Source organism: Gossypium hirsutum, chromosome A01, assembly GCF_007990345.1.
Source record: "Gossypium hirsutum isolate 1008001.06 chromosome A01, Gossypium_hirsutum_v2.1, whole genome shotgun sequence".
In the NCBI taxonomy this organism is placed as follows: domain Eukaryota; kingdom Viridiplantae; phylum Streptophyta; class Magnoliopsida; order Malvales; family Malvaceae; genus Gossypium; species Gossypium hirsutum.
In genome coordinates this window covers 46918581-46926119 of record NC_053424.1, presented here as the reverse complement: position 1 = coordinate 46926119, position 7539 = coordinate 46918581, and the positions used below count along the sequence as shown (strand labels likewise).

At 38.9% G+C, this 7539-nt stretch overlaps 1 non-coding gene across 1 annotated transcript; it reads right to left on the bottom strand.

Annotated features, from left to right (window-relative positions):
* Window positions 1-2996: 2996 nt before the first annotated feature.
* On the bottom strand, window positions 2997-3103 carry LOC121207915 (small nucleolar RNA R71). Its single transcript, XR_005903010.1, has one exon. It is a non-coding gene; the product is annotated as a small nucleolar RNA R71 (small nucleolar RNA).
* Between the last annotated feature and the right edge of the window lie 4436 nt (window positions 3104-7539).

Sequence of the window (7539 nt, the reverse complement as noted above, 5' to 3'; positions counted from 1 at the left end):
CATGTAACCCACCCATAAGTGAACTCGGACTCAACTCAATGAGTTCGGATGCCTAGTTACAGCTCACGAACTCGGACTCAACTCAACGAGTTCGGAACTCAAGTATCCTAGTGACATGTCACTTGTATTCTAATCTATTTGTAAGGTTCAAACGAGCTTTTTCCTCAATCTCACATATTTGTCGTCTTCCACAGAATATCGAAACTGATACTCGGTAGCAATTCATATTTAACAAGTAGCACACATAATTTGCATATTACTCAATAATAACCACAAAGCATAATATTTCATGATATTAATCATCATATCATATAAATAACATTAAATTACTTACAATGACAATTATGTTACTACATTTACACCTAAACTTACCTCGATACAAAATATTAGCAATCGAGCCTATTCTTCGTAAACTTTGTTTTTCCCTTGATCGCGACTTGAATCTCGTTTCTCTTGATCTATAATGCCAAATTAATCTTATTTAATACAGACATTCATCAAAACAGTCTTTAATACGAACTTTGGCAAAATTACATTTTTTCCCCTAAACTTTTGCATAATTACACTTTTGCCCCTAGGATCGGGAATTAAACTTCATCCCTTATTCTTATATTTTATGACATGCTAATTCTTTTTCCCTTCTATAGCAACATCAAATTCACACTCTAACATGCGCTTATGACTATTAGGTATTTTTACCGATTAAGCCCTTTTACTCGTTTTCACTTAAAACCGAGTAGCACAAGTTGTCTAACATGATTTAAAACCTCATATTCCATCATAAAACACCAAAATACACAAATTTCACCTATGGGTATTTTTCCAAATATGAACCCTAGGTTGAATTATTGCTAACATAAGCTAAATCGAGATATCGAGATTTCAAAAACGTAAAGAATATTAAAAACGGGGCTTGGAATCACTTACTATGGAGCTTAGAAGCTTGAAACAAACCTTAGCTATGGAGAACCCTTGAAATTTCGGCCTAATGAAGAAGATGGACAAAAATTGGCTTTTAATTTTGTTTTTAATTCATTTTAATAACTAAATGACCAAAATGCCCTTACTACTAAACTTTCCAAAAATTCCATCCATGTCCAATTTTTGTCCATAGACATAGAAATTGATCAAATTGCTATTTAAGACCTCCTCATTAATATTCCAAACCAATTTCATACTAAAAACTTCTAGAATGCAAGTTTTGCAAATTATTCGATTTAGTCTCTAATTTCAATTTAAGCACTTTAGGCATAGGATTTCATCACGAAATTTTCACACAATCATACAATCATATCATAAACATCAAAATAATTATAAAATAATTATTTCTATCTGAAATTTGTGCTCACAAAACCACTGTTCTGATTAGGCCCTAATTCGGGATATTACAGATTCATCTCAAAAGCCAGATTTATCATCAAAACTGAAGATCTATCCTCAATTCCCCTTCAGGAGTTTTGAGTTTTCTTTATGTTTTGAATTCTTTATTATTCTGAGATGTTTTCTTATTTAGTTATGAACTAAATCCCCTAAATACCCAAGGGGAATGAAACCTAAGATGAATCTTGTTATTATTTTCTAAATTATATGATAAATATTTAACTTGTTCTTAATTATGTGTTCTTAATTCTTGTTTTGATATCCCAGGATACTGATTCAAGACAAGCTCTTATTCAGAGGAGGAATAGACCTTGTCTAAGAGTACAATTGTCATAATTAAGCGGAGTTGATTGCGAGCCTAGACATAGGGTGACAACATTTTGCCGGATTATGGTGAAACCTAATAAGGGGATCCATAGATCGAGTTAATGCAACCCTAGAGTGTTAATTAGAGAAAAGTCTCGGTTATTCAATCTAGGGATTAGACGTTATTATTCTTGAATAGGGATAATAACATAACTTAGGGATCTCTACGGAACAAGTTGAATGAATAAATCGTCCGATTCGGAGCCAGAACATCAAGTAAAGTCTAGGTGCATTTTTCCTTAGGTATTGTCTTAAGTCAATCGATTTTTCCCAAAAGCAATTCCTAATTCTTTTCTCTGTGTGTTGTTAGTTTAGATAATTAGTTAAGTAAAACAACACCCCATTATTTTTAGGCTAGTTAATAAAAAGACAGTCATTACTAGTACTTTTAGTTCCTTTTGGTTCGACAATCCGGTCTTACTAAAACTATACTACTGTTCGATAGGTACACTTGCCTACATCGCGATAATAGTTAGTTTCAAGAACGATTAATTATAAATATTTAAAACCTATCACGAAATAACGCGATCAAGTTTTTGCCGCCGTTTCCGGGGAGCTAAGATATTAGGAACGCTTAATTTTTATTACTTTAGACATTTATTTTTCTTGCAGTTTAATTTAATTTTATTATTATTTAGTAACTTACTTTTTCCTTCTATTGGCAGGTTTTCATAGTTTATGACTAGAAGAAACCCGTTGGGACCGTTACTTTTTGACGAAGAAATCGATCGCACAATATGTAAAAACCAAAGAGAAATAAGGCGAAGCTTAAGATACACAGAGAACGAGCAAGAAGACGATACTCAACCCTTAACCGAAGAGATGGCTGAAAACCAAGGCAATCAGCTACCTCCTCAATTACGGTTAATCAAAATCCTGCTCCACGCACTATGTATGATTATGCTAAACCCTCTTTAACAGGAACTGAATTGAGCATACTTAGACCTACTGTAGCTAAAAATACTTTTGAATTAAAACCTAACACTATTCAAATGATACAACAATTTGTTCAGTTTGATGGTTTACAGGATGAGGATCCCAACGCTCATTTAGCCAACTTTTTAGAACTATGAGATACATTTAAAATTAATGGCATTTTTGATGATGCCATTCGTCTTCGGTTGTTTCCCTTTTCATTGAGGAATAAAGCTAAACAGTGGTTGAACTCGTTACCATGAGCATCAAATACTACTTGGGAACAAATGACCGAAAAATTTTTACTAAAATATTTTCTGCTTGCTAAAACGGCTAAATTACGTAATGAAATCTCTTCTTTTGTGCAGATGGATTTAGAAACACTCTACGATGCATGGGAGAGATACAAGGACCTTTTGAGAAGGTGCCCTCACCATGGGTTACCGCTTTGGCTCCAAGTGCAAACATTTCAGAATGGTCTGAATCCTTTGACTTGGCAAATGGTTGACGTAGCGGCCGGCAGAACCATCAATAATAAAACACCAGAAGATGCCTATGAGTTTATAGAAGAGATGTCACTGAATAACTATCAGTGGCAAGTCATGAGGACAAAGCCAACAAAAACAACCGGTGTTTATAACGTCGATTCGGTCACCATGCTCTCTAATCAGGTAGACCTCTTAAATAAAAAGATTGATGGTTTTCTTAATTCTTCACAGGTTCACTCAGTAATGCAGTGCGCAGCAAGTAGCAGTGGAACAAACCATTTTGACTACCAACCTTATGGCCACAACATGAATAACGAGCAATTAAATTACATGGGTAATAATCCTCGACCTCAAAATAATCCATACAATAACACTTATAATGCAGGTTGGAGGAACCACCCCAATTTCTCGTGGGCCGGTCAAGGAAATCAAAGACCACAACATCCACCAGTCTACCAACAACCACCCTACCAACAGGAAAAGAAGCCAAACCTTGAAGAGATGCTCTCAAAGTTTATTTCGGTGTCGGAAACTCGTTTTCAGAACACTGAGACAGCATTTAAAAATCAACAAGCTTCGATCCAAGGGCTTGAAACTCAGATAGGCCAGCTGTCCAAACTAATCTCCGAATGACCACGAGATAGCTTGCCAAGTAATACTGAACCCAACCCAAGGGAATAGCTCAACGCAATTAATATTCAAGATAACGAAGGAGTCGTTGAGCCTGGACTAGAACCGAGGCAAGAAACTATGGTAAGCAAAGGTCAAGGTGAGGTAGATTGTAATAAAAACGAACCAGTGACTGTCGAATATAAACCTCGTGTGCCATACCCCAACGCGACAAGGAAAGACCGCTCAGATGAACAATTTGGTAAATGCCTTAAATTCTTAAAAAAATTACATATTAACTTACCATTTATTGAAGCTCTATCGCAGATGCCAAACGCAATGAAATTTTTAAAGGAGCTTTTAGCAAATAAGAGAAAGTTGGATGAGGCATCGCATGTGGAGCTGAATGCAGTTTGCTCGGCTATTCTCCAAAATAAACTACCCAACAAACTAAAAGATCCAGGGAGTTTTACAATTCCTTGCTTAATTAGTAGTTTAGACGTTAATTATGCATTGGCTGATCTAGGGGCTAGGATCAACATCATGCCTTATAAAATGTTTAAGCAACTAGGTCTCGGGAAACCCAAATAGACTAGGATGAGCATTCAATTAGCAGATAGAACTATAAGATTCCCTAGAGGTATTATTGAAGATGTGCTAGTTAAAATTGATAAATTTATATTTCCCGTTGACTTTATTGTTCTAGAAATAGAAGAGGATAGCAACACTCCTTTAATCCTAGGAAGGCTCTTTTTAGCAACTGCTAAAACCATTATTGATGTTGGCACAGGTGAACTCACACTCCGGGTGGGAGATGAAACAATCACCCTTCAAGCTCGAAATTCTGGCAACACATCAAGGATTGACGGTAATTATTTAAACCATCCTACTAAAACTAACAATATGGTGCAACCTACTTTGTAGAAAATGAGTCTGAAGGAAGCACACGAGTCGTTCTAAAGCAATAGTAAAGGACCTGTTCATGAATATCAAAGACTACAAATTGACAAACTCGATGAATGGCGAACACACAAACCAAGAACACCCGACAAACCGAAACTACGCCAAAACGAGCCTGATACCTCTCCAAATCAACTTAAGGTTGGTGATAAGGTGTTATTATATGCCGTGGATCCCTACATTGTCATTACCACACTGAATGAGGAAATCCCTCTTACGGTACTCAGTATTTTTCCATTCGGTACGGTGGAGGTGAGTCATCCCAAGTTCGGCAATTTTAAGGTAAATAACACTCGATTAAAACCTTATTTTGATGAGATTGACAGCAGGAATGAGGAGTATAAACTCCTCAAACCACCATGACCATTCAGTGCAGAGGTAAGTCGAGCTTCGACTATAACTATGCGTTTCTCGGGAGGCAACCCAAGCACTAACAATATTAATTTCTTTAAATTTTGGAATTTAACTCCTAACTTACTGATAGAAATCTTGAATACATGTGTTTTCACAGAGACACGACCAAGCACACGGGCATGCTTAAGACCATGTGAAAACAGGGAAAAAGATTTCCCCAACACGGGCTACGATTAAACGCCACGGCCGTGCGATATGGCCGTGGTCGAGACTGCCAAAACAATAAGGGCGTACCACACGCCCGTGTGGAAAAACAGCACGGGTGAACCTGATAAAACAGCACGGACGTGAGACACGCCCTTGTCTAACACTGGCGGTCGAACTTGCCAAATTAACACGGGCGTGGAGCTTGAACACACGGGCGTGGGAGAAGCGAACGAACCTAGACACGGTCGTGCGAGCTCACACGCCCGAGGAACACGGGCATGTACTAAATGTCAGACGTGCCCAAATTTGAAATTCGCGAATCACATGGGCTGAAATTGGGGAACACGGGCGTGTCTCATGGCCGTGTGCCCCAAAATCTATAAATACCTTGCACTATTCACTTTCTTCCCCATTCAAAAACCCTAACCCTAGCTATTGCAACTCCACATGGTCCCCCTACCACACCCGTGCGTCGCCTACAACTCCATTCTCGACGCCCACTCTCTTCCCTTAGCGTTTGTTTACTCCTATTTCTTTTACTTTACTGATTTATAATGTTATTTATCATATTAATCTATGTTTTTCATGTTATTTCCACATGGATAATCACATAAATTTCATTTATCAAACAAGTTATCATCTTTCTCATGTTTAAAATCTTACTCATTACATGAGTCCTACACTTCATGTAATTAGTTAGAAGTAAATATTCATGGCTAAAATAGTTGAAATAATCATGCATATTGTGTTGACATCTCTTTTCATTCATATAGTATTTTGCATTATATTCCTTGCCATTTTTTTTATATCACCATGCTCATGCCACAAAGAAATGGGTCATTGAACTTATTATTCTAATTTAGTAATTGTGGCTGAATATATTTATGCATTTTCCTTTTCAAATTTAGTTGCATAAATATATTATAAATTGTCCACTCATCAAAAAGACAAATTGATGTTTCCACTTGCAGGTACACAATGTCGTCTTCAAGGGGAAAGAAAACCACTGTACCGGCCTCGAAGAAGAGGAAGGGAGCATCCTCTTTCGCGGGTCCAACCACGGAAATTCGTCACCCTCTCCTACAGTTCCCCCGAGGGCCCCAAGAAGAGCTTTTTCAAATACTTAGGGCCCGACCCTTAATTGCGGGCCGCTGCATCGACTGGGCTGCCATAGAACAAGTTCAAATGGCTGACGCGATTCAGGCTCTCCTAACCATCGGCCCTTTGGAGCTATTCTTCGGGATTATCGAGTCGACATACCTTGAGCTCACAATGAAACTATGCTCAACGTTCCATCTTCAGACCGTAATTACAAGGTACGATGATCCCAACACGGTCCAATTTCGCCTAGGTGGGTTAGCCCGCCAACTAAGCGTCCCAGAGTTTGATGCTGCACTAGGCCTATATATGGAGGAGTTCAAGGAGGAGAATGAACTATATGCTTTCAGTCGCCACATACATTTCTCTCCCTCGAAGTGCTGGCACACTTTGCCCCCTAGCATGGCCTCCTACAATCCTAGCCGCTCTAAGGCATCAGTTCTCTCGCCATCCCTGAGGTACTTACAGGCTATTTTAGCTTACACGATTGCAGGGAGGCGAGAAAGCACTAGTGTAGTCAACAGCCACGACGTCTACTTCTTAGGGTGCATGTCGCAAGGGCACGTCATCGACCTTACCTATTTCATTGCCCTTGCAATTTAGCACCAGACAGAGCGGCATCGGAAGGGGGTCATCTCCATTGGCCCTTACGTGACTCGACTAGATCGACACTTCAGTCTTCTCGACACTGCGGCCTAAGAATCATCCTTCACCCTTATCGACCAGATGTCTCCACAAGACATCTCGAGCATGCTTAGATGAGGATGATCGAGAGGCACTGAGGAACCTACCCTCCCTAGTATCGTCTAGCCCAATCTACCGAGAAGGAGGCCTACGAGGACATTCCTGATGATGTCCCCCCACAACACGAGGGCCCACTGACTCAGCCACCACCACCCTCTCGTCCAGTTCATGCAGCGGCATCATATGCTGACATCTCTGAGTGCCTCACCCGATTCGAGTAGCAGTGTTTTCAACGATTTGACAACATTGATGCTACTCTTCAGCAGATTTGTCAGCACCTCCACATCTCATCGCCAGTCGCACCTCGCGAACCATTCAACGATGAAGATGTTTAGAAATATTTATTTTTTTATGTTTTTAATTTTTATTGAAACTACTTTTTATTTTTATTAGATTTTAGAAATTTTGTTTTTAATTA